Genomic DNA, 15,029 nt, shown 5'->3' with positions numbered 1-15,029 from the left:
CTAGACGTTATTCCCTGATCATGTACCTGGATGGCTGGATTGTAATCATGTATTGTCTTTCTGCTGACTGGTTAGCACGCAACAAAAGCTTTTCACTGCACCTCCGTACACGTGACAATAAACTAAACTAAACTAAAAATATAACATATTCCTGGCCTTTGTCACAAACACTTTCTGTGTAAAGCAACTAGTCATCAGTTTAGTTTAGTTTAGAGATACAGCACGGGAACAGGCCCTTCTGCCCACTGAGTCTGTGACCAGCGATCCCTGCACATTAACACTATCCTACACACACTACAGACAATTGTGCATGTATACACTGAGCCAATTAACCTACAAACCCGTACTTTGGAGTGTGGGAGGAAACCGAAGATCCCGGAGAAAACCCACGCGGGTCACGGGGAGATCGTGATTGTGTATTGCAGGGGTGGGGAACCTTTTCATGTTGGAATGCTGCATTAAGTTAGCTGTAATCTAATAACTCCACATCCAAGAAACTTCAATTAGATATACTTCAAAATGTACATTATTGTGTTAAAATAGCCCTCATGACTTACTAATGTTTTAATTGTGCCCGTCAGTCGGGGAGGATTATGTTGTTGAATCTTCTTTTACTCTTTACTATTTTAAATACGTTCATTTTAAGATTAAAAATAATAAAAGACGAACAAAAACATATTAATAAAAGTAAAAGGATTTGTTCTACAAGATTTGGATTCATTCAAAAGGCCACACATAATGGCCTTGAGTCCGCAGGTTCTCCACCCCTAGTGTATTGTCTTTCCACCGACTGGATAGCATGCCACAAAAGCTTTTCACTGTACCTCGGTACATGTGACAATAAACTGAACTCAACTCAACTAAAGGGGTGGAAGATTGCAACCTTCAGGTGGTCCGCCCTGTTTCGACTAATGCAATCGACTCGACATGCACAAACGGAAGATCAAATAGAACAAGTGCGGCCTGACCCGCTGAGTTACTCCAGCACTCTGTGAAACATCACCTATCCATGTTCTCCACAGATGCTGCCTGACCCGCTGAGTTACTCCAGCACTCTGTGAAACGTCACCTATCCATGTTGTCCACAGATGCTGCCTGACCCACTGAGTTACTCCAGCACTCTGTGAAACATCACCTATCCATGTTGTCCACAGATGCTGCCTGACCCACTGAGTTACTCCAGCACTCTGTGAAACGTCACCTATCCATGTTCTCCACAGATGCTGCCTGCCTGACCCACTGAGTTACTCCAACACTGTGTGTCTATCTTTTGTACTCCACTCAACCTCTTGAATCTGAAACAAGAAGAGAAAATGTTGAAAAGACTCAGCTGTCCAGGCAGCTCCCGTGAAAAGGGAAAGAGTTAACACCTCAAATAAACGCACTTCGTCAGAACTGACAAAGTGAGAAAAAACAATGTATTTAATTTGCGGGGAGGGAGGGAGGGAGAGGGATATCCCCAGGGCCAGACTCGCGCTGAGCTAGATAATGTGCTCATTGAGAAGGATGGGAGCTTTCTACTGCAGTAAACAACATATTATTCTTCAATGAATCCATTCACCATTAACGGCCTTCGATCCTGTCAACATTGGGTGAGGTCATTGTTTTTCCTAAAGCTCGGGTGACAGGTAAGAATCTTGGCTTTTTTGTTGTGCCACGGATAAACAAACAAAATACTATTCATAGAACCATTGGGCCAGCAATGAACCAACTGTGGGTGTGTTTACACTGGCAGAGTTGGATGCTTCGTTAGTTCATAGGTCGTAGGGGCAGAATTAGGCCATTCGGCCCATCGAGTATACTCTGCCATTCAATCGTGGCTGATCTATCATCCCCCCCCCAATCCCATTCTCCTGCCTTCTCCCCATAACCCATGATAAGGTCTTCAGTGAAAGGACACACACTAGCGGCAATTTTACATAAATACCAATCCAATTAACCTACAAACCTGTACGTCTTTGGAGTGTGGGAGGAAACCGAAGATCTCGGAGAAAACCCATGCGGGTCACGGGGAGAACGTGCAAACTCTGCACAGACAGCGCCCGCAGTCGGGGTCGAACCCGGGTCCCTGGCGCTGTAAGGCAGTAACTCTACCGTTGCCCCACCGTGTCGAAGGGCCTGTTTCTGTGCCTTCTGACTCTGACTACATGTTACGCCTGGAGTCCTTGATGCAATTATCAGCTGCATGAGATGATCATATCCTTCTACAAACCACTTGGAGACTGGGATTGCTCCAATTAGCAGTTGTATTGTTATTACCTCATCTCTATTCCCTGAAGAAATAACCTGGTGTGGATTGATTTAGCTGCCGTCATTGCCATGCCAGGTCTCACCTCCTGTAGTTAAGAGACCTAATTCAAATAATTTTTATATGTCTAAATAAATAAACTTCTGTAAGTAAGTAAGTTTATTGGCCAAGTATTCACATACAAGGAATTTGCCTTGGTGCTCCGCCCACAAGTAACAACATGACATACAGTGACAGTTACGAATGACTCAGAAAACACTAAACATTAATAATAATAAGACATTAATGATAAAACACCATTGATCAAGCACGTGAACCAACAGAATACCAGATCAAAGGGGGGCTGTTAAGTAGAGCAACTACTCGTGGATAAAAACTGTTTTTATGTCTGGCTGTGGCAGCTTTGACAGCCCGGAGTCGCCTTCCAGAGGGAAGTGATTCAAAGAGTTTGTGGGCAGGGTGAGAGGGGTCAGAGATGATCTTACCCGCTCGCTTCCTGGCCCTTGCTGTGTACAGTTCACCTTCAGTAATGACTTGTCTAAGTAGATTTCATTTTTTTTGAGGAAAAGTATTGGTTCCAGTAAATCCCACTTTTCTATAAGTCCTGCCACATATATCAGTGACTGAAATAAAACGTTTAAAGCACAGCACAGAAACAGACCTTTCGAACCACATTTGGACTACGCACTTTCTGCGTGGGACCCGTACACAAATAGAAATATTTCTTCCATCGAACGTGTCCAAAGACAGGCAGCTCGATTTGTTACTAATTCCTATGAGAGAGAAGCGAGTGTTCCCAAACTTCTGAATTCTCTGGGGTGGAACCCTCTCCAAGACGTTTGACCCTGTTTCTACAAAATGTTAAATGGCCAACTCGACATAGATGACCAGACCTACACTAAACCCAAACCTATTAGGAGCAGACGAGGGCGTTCGATCCAATTTGAGATTCCAGCTACCAAGGCAGATGTGTACAGCAATTCATTCTACCCCCGCACAATTAAAGCATGGAATAGTCTTCACCCTCTCATAGTTACCCAACCAGACACAACTAAATTTAACTAAATTTAACGAAGGTCTGAAGAAGGGTTTCGGCCCAAAATGTCGCCTATTTCCTTCGCTCCATAGATGCTGCCTCACCTGCTGAGTTTCTCCGCGGGTGAGGCAGTATCTATGGAGTGAAGGAATAGGTGACGTTTCAGGTCGAGACCCTTCGGGTCTCGACCCGAAACATCACCTATTCCTTCGAAGAAGGGTCTCGACTCCGAAACGTCGCCTATTTCCTTCGCTCCATAGATGCTGCCTCACCCGCTGAGTTTCTCCAGCATTTTTGTCTACCTTCGATTTTCCAGCATCTGCAGTTCCTTCTTAAACACCTTCTCTCCAGAGATGTTGCCTGTCCCGCTGAGTTACTCCAGCATTTTGTACCAACCTTCACTAAAAATAACAATTAAACTAACAACTAAACTAACCCTTAAAACAAAAGCTAAATGGCCAGTGATGTAAACAGTGAATCTATTTTGGCAGCCCTTTGTGTTTCTTCGATGGGGTACAAAAGGTTATTAGTTCATAAGCCCCACGTTTGAAGGATCTGTTCATGTTCAGGGCCAATAGACAATAGGTGCAGGAGTAGGCCATTCGGCCCTTCGAGCCAGCATCGAGCCATCAGGGTTTTCCTGGTGATTCCTTGACCCACATTCACGTTCTGAATCCACTTTAGTTTCAAGGAGGAAACTTTAGACACTAATCAGTTGCAGCATCTTTGTGACATCACAACCCCTGTCAGTTTAAATAATCAAACTACCTTGTGATGTAAGGGCAGGTCAAGCACTAACTGCTGGTTACCCAGGACCAGAATAGCAGATAGAAACTTGATCTTTTCCCCAGACATACTTATAAAGATACAATATCTCAAGGGAATTTATTCTAAGTTCTTAGCTTGATTATAACCACATTTATTTTTTAATTTCTAGACAATAGACAATAGGTGCACATGAGGCCATTCGGCCCTTCGAGCCAGCACCGCCATTCACTGTGATCATGGCTGATCATCCCCAATCAGTACCCCGTTCCTGCCTTCTCCCCATATCCCCTGACTCCGCTATCTTTAAGAATAGACAATAGACAATAGGTGCAGGAGTGGGCCATTCGGCCCTTCTTATTGGCTGGCAAAGACCCAAAACGTTGAAAAGGAGCAGATATTAAAGTTGGTGACATTTGTGTCGTGCGTGAGTGATGAGGTGAGTACGTCTGCAAGTGTGGAATAGATTTAAAATTAATTAAATACCTGGTGTAAAGTGTAATGAAAGTGGAATGCTGTTTGGACCAGGTTACATTTCTAGACCCTTCTTCAGATATACATAGATATATATATTGATATATAGATCGGTATAGATATAGAGGTTTTAAGAAGGAACTGCAGATGCTGGAAAATCGAAGGTAGACAAAAATGCTGGAGAAACTCAGCGGGTGCAGCAGCATCTATGGAGCGAAGGAAATAGGCAACGTTTCTGGCCGAAACCGTTTTTGTGTGTGTGTGTGGGTGTGGGGGGGGGGGGGGGGGGGGTGTGTGTATGTGTGTGGGGGGGGGGGGGGTGTGCGAGTGTGTGTGTGTGTGTGTGTGGGGGGGGGGGGGGGGGGGGTTGTGGGGGGGGGGGGGGGGGGGGGGGGGGTGTGGGGGGTGGTGTGGGTTTGTGTGTGTGTGTGTGTGTGTGTGGGGGCTGTGTGTGTGGGGGCTGTGTGTGTGTGTGTGTGGGTGTGTATATGGGGGGAGGGGGGTGAGGGGTGCGCGACGCTAGTTATTTCTCGCTTCTCAAACATTGATTAGGCACTAAACAAAGGTCAGGTTTGATGAAGTCAGGGCGGCAGTGAAGGAGTTAACCCGAGTGCTGGAGTAACAAAGGAGCTGGTGAAACTTCCTGTGCCGCTGGTGAGTGAGTGAGTGTCTGTCTGTGCGGGCAGGCGGGCGGAGAGTGGCGACACAATCAGAATGGGTTTGTGTGTGGGGTAGAAATGATGGAGCCTCTGGGGACCAAACCTCGCTCCGGCCCCCGGCCCCCGGCCCCCGGCCCCCGGCCCCCGGCCCCCAGCTAGTGGCAGGTAGCTCATCTTGTGTTCATATTAATCGCACGTCGCATCTCCCTCCCTCCCTCTCCCTTTCTCTCTCTTTCCCTCCCTCTCCCCCTTTCTCTCTCCCTCTCTCCTTTCCTCTCCCTCCCTCTCTTCCTCTCTCCCTCTCTCCGTCCGTCTCTCCCTCCCTCTATTCTTCCCTCTCCCCATCCCTCTCTCCCTCCCCCTCTCTCTCCCTCTCCCCTCTCTCCCTCCATCCCCTCTCTCTCTCTTTCTCTCTCTCCCTCCCTCTCTCACTCTCTCTCCGTCCATCTCCGCCTCTCTGTCTGTCTGTCTCTCAAGATCTGTTCTTTTTTATTGAGATCTCTGTTTTCAAGAGAGAGTTATATTTAGCTCTTGGGGCTAACGGAATCAGGGGATGTGGGGAGAAGGCAGGAACGGGGTACTGATGTTGGATGATCAGCCGTGATCACATTGAATGGCTCGAAGGGCTGAATGGCCTCTACTCCTGCACCTGTTGTCTATGTTTCTATCGGGCTCGAGGGCCAGATATCTCTGCTGAGCTCAGGCATTGGTGCCGCTGATGGAGATGGGACGACTGTCCTGGTTTAAACCCCCAGCCTGTACCTTGCCCCTGTGCCATGAGTGTGTGGTGACGGGCATTGTAAGCGTTGTGGTGTTTGCAGGACAAGGATGCGGTGGTGCCGGAAGACCTCGGCCTCTTGGGCTTGGGGAGGGTCCGTGTCAGAATCTCGCACCCCATATTTCACTTTGGGCAGCTTACACCCCCACCCCCCCAGCTGATAGACACAGAATGCTGGAGTAACTCAGCGGGACAGGCAGCATCTCTGGAGAGAAGGAATAGGCGATGTTTCGGGTCGAGACTAAGTCAGGAGAGAGGGAGATACAGAGATATGGAAGGGCAAGGTGTGAAAATGAGGCAACAAAGGGGATGGAGATCAAGGAAAATGTAGACTAGATCATTGTTATACCCCAGTGTATGAATATTGACTTTAAGTAACCCTTGCTTTCCCTCTCTCTCCATCCCGCCCCCATCCCAGTTCTCTGACCAGTCTGACTGTCCTCCTGATTTAATGTTATCTCTGTACGCCTCGTTGTCAACTTCTCCTCGCTAACAACGATCTATTCTACATTTTCATTGAGCTTCGTCTCCTTTGATCTCTCGTTTTCACACCTTACCCTTCCATATCTCTGTGTCTCCCTCTCCCCTGACTATCAGTCCGAAGAAGGGTCTCGACCCGAAACGTCACCCATTCCTTCTCTCCAGAGATGCTGCCTGTCCCGCTGAGTTACTCCAGCACTTTTTGTTCATAAGGAGCAGAATTAGGCCATTCGGCCAAGATATGGCTGATCTATCTCTCCCTCCTAACCCCATTCTCCTGCCTTCTCCCCATAACCCCTGACACCCGTACTGATCTAGAATCTATCTATCTCTGCCTTAAAAATATCAATTCACTTCTATAAAGAGAGAGCTAGATAGGGCTCTTGAAGATAGCGCAGAGGATATGGGGAGAAGGCAGGAACGGGGAACTGATTGGGGATGATCAGCCACGATCACATTGAATGGCGATGCTGGCTCGATGGGCCGAATGGCCTACTCCTGCACCTATTGTCTATTGTCTATCTTTGTTGTAAACCAGCATCTTCAGTTCCCACTCCGTGTCCGAACAATGTGTGAACTCCTCATGGAACAGGCCCTTCGGCCCACAATGCCCATGCCGAGATGTACTCCTCCTCTTCCCTCACGTGATCCACATCCTTCAATTTCCTGGACTTCCTGCCCCTATTTAAAAGCTTCTTAAACGCCACTGTGGTATCTGTCTCCACTACCGCCCCTGGCAACGCGCTCCAGGCACCCACCACCCCAGCACCCACCACCCCAGCACCCACCACCCCAGCACCCACCACCCCAGCACCCACCACCCCAGCACCCACCACCCCTGCACCCACCACCCCAGCACCCACCACCCCAGCACCCACCACCCCAGCACCCACCACCCCAGCACCCACCACCCCAGCACCCACCACCCCAGCACCCACCACCCCAGCACCCACCACCCCTGCACCCAGCACTCACCACCCCAGCACCCACCACCCCAGCACCCACCACCCCAGCACCCACCACCCCAGCACCCACCACCGCAGCACCCACCACCCCAGCACCCACCACCCCAGCACCCACCACCCCAGCACCCACCACCCCAGCACCCACCACCCCAGCACCCACCACCCACCACCCCAGCACCCACCACCTAGCACCCACCACCCCAGCACCCACCACCCCAGCACCCAGCACCCACCACCCCAGCACCCACCACCCCAGCACCCACCACCCCAGCACCCCAGCACCCAGCACCCACCACCCCAGCACCCACCACCCCAGCACCCACCACCCCAGCACCCAGCACCCACCACCCCAGCACCCACCACCCCAGCACCCACCACCCCAGCACCCACCACCCCAGCACCCACCACCCCAGCACCCACCACCCCAGCACCCACCACCCCAGCACCCACCACCCCAGCACCCAGCACCCACCACCCCAGCACCCACCACCCCATCACCCATCACCCACCACCCCATCACCCACCACCCCAGCACCCACCACCCCATCACCCACCACCCCATCACCCACCACCCCATCACCCATCACCCACCACCCCATCACCCACCACCCCAGCACCCACCACCCCATCACCCACCACCCCATCACCCACCACCCCATCACCCACCACCCCATCACCCACCACCCCATCACCCACCACCCCATCACCCATCACCCACCACCCCAGCACCCACCACCCCATCACCCATCACCCACCACCCCATCACCCACCACCCCATCACCCACCACCCCATCACCCACCACCCCATCACCCATCACCCACCACCCCAGCACCCACCACCCACCACCCCAGCACCCACCACCCCAGCACCCAGCACCCACCACCCCAGCACCCACCACCCCATGTGTCATACATCTCCTTCACGTCCTGTCCCTCTCACCCTAAAGCTGTGCCCTCTAGTCCTTGACATTTGACATCATTTGATTCATTTTCTATATGTAAATTAACGCCTTTGGTTTTAAAAGCAGGAAAGCTTGGATGGGTTCACGTGGTCGACTGATCTCCTTACGTACACGGGTGCTTAGCTTTATCTAGTTTAGTTCAGAGATACAGCGCGGACACAGGCCCTTCGGCCCATCGAGTCCGCACCGACCAGCGATCCCCGCACACTAACACTATCCTACACACACTAGGGACAATTTACACATACACCAAGCCAATTAACCTACAAACCTGCACGTCTTTGGAGTGTGGGAGGAAACCGGAGCACCCGGAGAAAACCCACGCAGGTCACGGGGAGAACGTGCAAACTCCGTACAGACAGCGCCCGTAGTCAGGATCGAACCCGGGTCTCTGGCGCTGTGAGGCAGCAACTCTACCGCTGCGCCACCGTGGAGGTTTTGTTCCGCCTCTACAGGTAGCTGGCCCAGGACCTGAGGGTGAAAGGCAACGTTTGTTGGCTGCGTGACCCAGGATCTAGCCCAGCAAATGCAGACACAAGGAACTGCAGGATCCACAACCTTGTGTGGTTAAACACAGCGCTCAGCCGGTCAGGCAGCGTCTCAGCAGAACATGGCGAGGTGGATATACAGACATAGGAAACAGGTGCAGGAGGAGGCCATTCAGCCCTTCGAGCCAGCACTGCCATTCATTGTGATCATGGCTGATCATCCCCAATCAATAACCCGTGCCTGCCTTCTCCCCATATCCCTTGATTCCACTAGCCCCTAGACCTCTATCTAACTCAATAATGCAAAGAAGAGTCCTGACCCGAAACATCACCTATCCATGTTCTCCACAGATGCTGCCCGACCCGCTGAGTTACTCCAGCACTCTGTGAAACGTCACCTATCCATGTTCTCCACAGATGCTGCCTGACCCGCTGAGTTACTCCAGCACTGTGTGAAACGTCACCTATCCATGTTCTCCACAGATGCTGCCTGGCCCGCTGAGTTACTCCAGCACTCTGTGAAACGTCACCTATCCATGTTCTCCACAGATGCTGCCTGACCTGCTGAGTTATGGTGCAGCAGCATCTATGGAGCTAAGGAAATAGGCAACGTTTCGGGCCGAAACCCTTCTGGAAATAGGCAACGTTTCGGGCCGAAACGTTGCCTATTTCCTTAGCTCCATAGATGCTGCTGCACCATAACTCAGTGGGTCAGGCAGCATCTGTGGAGAACATGGATAGGTGACGTTTCACAGAGTGCTGGAGTAACTCAGCGGGTCAGGCAGCATCTGTGGAGAACATGGATAGGTGACGTTTCACAGAGTGCTGGAGTAACTCAGCGGGTCAGGCAGCATCTGTGGAGAACATGGATAGGTGACGTTTCACAGAGTGCTGGAGTAACTCAGCGGGTACAGCAGCATCTATGGAGCTAAGGAAATAGGCAACGTTTCGGGCCGAAACCCTTCTGGAAATAGGCAACGTTGCCTATTTCCTTAGCTCCATAGATGCTGCTGTACCCGCTGAGTTACTCCAGCACTCTGTGAAACGTCACCTATCCTGTGTTCTCAGCCACGTTCCAACTGCGAAGTTTACATCCAGGTTTAGGAAGCAATGATGCAAATGTGTGAAGCTGAACACAATGACCACTGATGGGGTGGAGTCGTTGTTTTGCTTTGCTCTCCTGAACTGCTGTTCATGCACAACAGGCGAGGCAGTGTGCAGGAAGGAACTGCAGATGCCGGTTTACACCGAAGATAGACACAAAATGCTGGAGTAACTCAGCGGGACAGGCAGCATCTCTGGAGAGACGGAATGGGTGACGCTTCGGGTTGAGACCCTTATGAAAGGTTAAAGTATGAAAAGGGAATGCCGAATGGATCATTGTTTGCTCTGGGAGGGGGACAGCGAGTCGTGATTTGTTGGTTCACATGCTTGATCAATGGTGTTTTATCATTAATGTTTTATTATTATTAATGTTTAGTGTTTTCGTGACTGTCACTGTATGTCATGTTGTTACTTGTGGGCGGAGCACCAAGGCAAATTCCTTGTATGTGAACACTTGGCCAATAAACTTACTTACTTACTTTAATCAGGAGGACAGTGGAACAAGTGGGAGAACTGGGATGGGGGAAGGATGGGGAGAGGGAGAGGGAGAGCAAGGGCTACTTGGCTCGGAGCTGTGTGGTGCTGTCGGCTGGCTGGGTGACTGCCTTAAAGCTGAGCCACGTTTTGCGGAGAGAAACATGTCTTTGTGGCTGAACTGGTTTGTCTGCAGCTGCGTTAGACGTGCCAGCAACATCTCAACGTTGTGGGATTGGACTTGTTGGGATTGTGGCGCAATCCGTTTTAACCGGAGGATGCCCCATCCAAGAAACTTGGAGCCGGCAGCATCTGTGGAGAACATGTGCTGGTGGCGTTTCAGGTCGGGACCTTTCTTCAGCCTGAAAGAAATAAAGAAAAACGGGTCTCGGGTGGAGAATGAAGGAACTGCAGGCACTGGTTTAGAAATGAAGTTCAGACATAAAGTGCTGGAGTAACTCAGCGGGTCAGGCAGCATCTGTGGAGAACACGGATAGGTGACGTTTCACAGAGTGCTGGAGTAACTCAGCGGGTGCAGCAGCATCTATGGAGCTAAGGAAATAGGCAACGTTTCGGGCCGAAACCCTTCCGGGTTTCGGCCCGAAACGTTGCCTATTTCCAGAAGGGTTTCGGCCCGAAACGTTGCCTATTTCCTTAGCTCCATAGATGCTGCTGCACCATAACTCAGCGGGTCAGGCAGCATCTGTGGAGAACATGGATAGCTGACGTTTCACAGAGTGCTGGAGTAACTCAGCGGGTCAGGCAGCATCTGTGGAGAACTTGGATAGGTGACGTTTCACAGAGTGATGGAGTAACTCAGCGGGTCAGGCAGCATCTGTGGAGAACTTGGATAGGTGACGTTTCACGGAGTGATGGAGTAACTCAGCGGGTCAGGCAGCATCTGTGGAGAACATGAAAGAAATAGTCTTCGGAAAGGCTCCAAACCGAAACGTCACCTGTTCCCTTTTCTCGAGAGATGCTGCCTGATACACTGAGTTACTCCAGCACTTTGTGTCCTTCCATGTAATAATCTGCACCTGCAGTTCCTTGTTTCTCCCCAGAGAACAACATGTACTGATTGTATTTGCTGTTTATATTTTGAATGCAGAGCGGCGCAGCGGGTAGTGCAGCTGCCTAGCAGCGCCAGAGACCCAGATCCCATCCCATCCTGACCTCACATGCTGTCCGTGTGGAGTTTGCACGTTCTCCCCGTGACCGCATTTGTTTCCTCCCACATCCCAAAGACGTGTGGGTTTGTGGGTTAATTGGCCCCCAGTGTGCAGGTCAGTCTGCTGATTCCACTGGAACAAGCGAGCGCCCCCGCAAAACCCACGCGGGCCACGGGGAGAACGTGCAAACTCCGCACAGACAGCATGTCAGGATCCGCGTAGTCAGGATCGAACCCGGCTCACTGGCGCTGTGAGGCAGCAACTCTACCGCTGCCCAGCTGAGGGGGTAAAGATTTGATAGGAACCTGAGTTGCAACTTTTTTGCACAAGGGGAGATGAGTGTACGGAATGAGCTGCCGGAGAAGGTAGTTGAGGCAGATACATTCACAACATTACGGTGCCAGAGACCCGGGTTCGATCCTGACTGCGGGCACCGTCTGTACCTGGCTTTTGCCCGATTGCTCCGATTTCCTCCCAAACTCCAAAAATATGCAGGTTTGCAAGTTAATTGGATGCTGTAAATTGACCCGAGTGTGCAGGATAGAATTAGTGTCCGGTTAATTGATTGGCCGGCGCGGACCCAGTGGGCCGAAGGGCCTGTTTCTGTGCTGTTTCTCTAAACTAAGCTCCAAATGCAACAAGGCCTCAGGATGGTGTTCCCGTCCCGTGACTCTGCTCCATGTTCTCAGTTACTTTCAGTTTCAATTCCGGGTCCACCTTTATTTTTCTCATTGCTGAAGATGAATAATTAGCCGAAAATATTTAAACCATAAATAGTGTAAGATGATAACCAACCCTGATACACCTGCGACAGGTAACCAACCTGTCCTCATCCTTTCCCATCACCCCGTCCCACTGTCCCCAACAGCAGAGCCAGAAATGTTTCAAATATCTTGACTTTTACAGACAACTTGATAAAATTAATTCCACAAATTTAATAATTGAGGCAACGTTGGGATTAAGCGGTTCTTTGTGTCTGGTATGTGTTTACAAGATGTTCTGAATTCAGGAGTGTGTGTAAGCGCGCCTGTGTGCACTCTTGCGTGTGTACGTGTGCGTGTGTGCACACGTGTGTTTGTACACATGTGTGTGTGCACACGTGTGTGTTTGCACATGTGTGTGTATGTGCGCATGCGTGTGCACATGTGTGTGTATGTGCGCATGTGTGTGCACACATGTGTGTGTGTGTGTATGTACACGTGTGTGTGCACAATTCTAATGCACTGGGAGCAGGGTTTTTGGTTCGTGCAGGAAGGAACTGCAGACGCTGGTTTAAACCGAAGATAGACACAAAACGCTGGAGTAACTCACTGGGACCGGCCGCATCTCTGGAGAGAAGGAATGGGTGACGTTTCGGGTCGAGATCCTTCCTCAGACCCTCTGGTTTAAACCAAAGAGTCAAGGGAAGAGTTACGGAATCAAGGGAAATGGGGGAAAGCAGGAACTGGTACTGATTGGGGATGATCAGCCATGATCACACTGAATGGCGGTGCTGGCTCGAAGGGCCGAATGGCCTACTCCTGCACCTATTTTCTTTGTTTCTATGAAGAGAGACCGTAAAAGCTGACTCCCAGTCTGAAGAAGGTTCTCGACCCAAAACGTCACCCGTTCCTTCTCTCTAGAGATGCTGCCTGACCCGCTGAGTTACTCCAGCGTTTTGTGTCTATCTGGGCTTTTTGCTCTGTTGCTTGTCGGGTGAGTTGTTTGCTGTCTCTGTTGCTCATGGCCTGCTGTGGGCTGGATATTCTGGGATGGATAATCACCTGCTGGCTTGGGCACGGAGTTGTGAGTGCGCCTCTGTGTTGCCTCTGTGTTGCCGCGCTGTGACATATGGCAGCTTGCCTCCCTTGTGTCTGTAAGACAATGGCATCGACTCGAATGGTGAACCCCCACCCCCGCCCAGCAGTCATGATCAGACTTGCTTCTGAACTGAAAGATAGATACACAGTGCTGGAGTAACTCAGCGGATCAGGCAGCATTACTGGAGAAAATGGAATAGGTGACGTTTCGGGTCAAGACTCTTCTCCGGACTGAGGCTCAATTCAGGTACTTGCAACTTGTTGCATGTTTGACAAACCAGTGCTGGACTTGCATGCTGAATGATGAGGCTGTGGAGTGATGCAGGGTAGTGTGACCAAGGGGCACAGGCGTGAAGTTCCATGAATGATTGGCTGGCTTTACCGCGCATTAAACGTTATTCCCTGATGTATCTGGACACTGTAAATGGCTCGATTGTAATCATGTGTTAGACAATAGACGACAGGTGCAGGATTAGGCCAATCGGCCCTTCGAGCCAGCACCGCCATTCACTGTGATCATGGCAGATCATCCCCAATCAGTACCCCGTTCCTGCCTTCCCCCCATATCCCTTGCGTATAGTCTTTCCGCTGACTGGTCAGCACGCAACAGCAGCTTTTCACTGTACCTCGGCAATAAACTAAACTGTGACTGAACGGATCGACGACGTTTCAGGTCAGGATTGCTTCTGCACTTGATGATCTGTTTTGTATTCTCCTGGCTATGTTTGTTACTATTTATTTAACTCGTTCATACTTGCTTCAGAGGGAGCTAAGGTGCTTTCAGCTGCCTTATAGTTTTCGGGTAGTTGGTTGTTGGGGGATGCATCTGATTGGGACAAAGTGTCCACTGGTCTTTTTGATTGATTAAGGCATCACGCAGTGGGGCAGCGGGTAGAGCTGCTGCATTACAGCGTCGGAGACCCGGGTTCGATCCTGACCTACGGGTGCTGCCTGTGTGGAGTTTGCACGTTCTCCCTGTGTGTTCCCACCCGATGCTGTAACTGTGGCATCTGGGGGGGGGGGCGACTTATGCCGGAGACAGCTATCCGGGAGACAGAAAAGCCGGAAATCTCCAATGTTTCCCCCTCTACCCTCGAGCTCTGTGCCGAACAACTGGCGCTAGTCCACACTGGCATTTTCAACCAGTCCATGGAACCCAGGTCTCTGGCGCTACGAGACAGCGACTCTACCCCTCTCCCGCCGACTCCACTCTCAGTCGCGGCAACATCCCCGTAAATCTTCTCTGCACCCTTCCCAACTTGACAGCATCTTTCCCATAACAGGGTGCCCAGAACTGAACACAATGCTCTAAATGCGGCCTCTCCAACTTCTTATCTTCTACATTCGTTTAGTTTCGAGATGCAGCACGGAAACAGGCCCCTCGGCCCCACCGAGTCCTCGCCCAACTGTTATAGACGTCCACAAACAGCTCTGATTTTGGAAACAATCCTTGAGCAACCATATACTTGAACTTGAAATAAGTAAGTCTATTGGCCAAGTATTCACATACAAGGAATTTGCCTTGGTGCTCCGCCCACAAGTAACAACATGACATACAACATGACAATTTTCAACACCGGAATTGGAGGAACAGCGCCTCATATTCCGCTTGGGGAGTCTGCATCCTG

General features: G+C 50.7%; 1 protein-coding gene across 3 annotated transcripts in view; it reads left to right on the top strand.

Annotated features, from left to right (window-relative positions):
• Window positions 1–5,088: 5,088 nt before the first annotated feature.
• Window positions 5,089–15,029, top strand: part of prdm2 (PR/SET domain 2) — a 73,232-nt gene continuing 63,291 nt past the window's right edge. The window contains exon 1 of one of the 3 annotated variants that reach the window (XM_033048429.1): window positions 5,089–5,177. The gene's annotated coding sequence lies outside the window, so the exon portion shown is untranslated. Of the gene's footprint in view, window positions 5,178–5,330; window positions 5,348–15,029 lie in introns of those variants that run through there. The other 2 variants (XM_033048427.1, XM_033048428.1) reach the window with 2 other exon arrangements.

Source organism: Amblyraja radiata, chromosome 31, assembly GCF_010909765.2.
Source record: "Amblyraja radiata isolate CabotCenter1 chromosome 31, sAmbRad1.1.pri, whole genome shotgun sequence".
Taxonomy (NCBI): domain Eukaryota; kingdom Metazoa; phylum Chordata; class Chondrichthyes; order Rajiformes; family Rajidae; genus Amblyraja; species Amblyraja radiata.
Note: the sequence above shows the minus strand (reverse complement) of the source record. Positions and strands in the feature narration are given on the sequence as shown.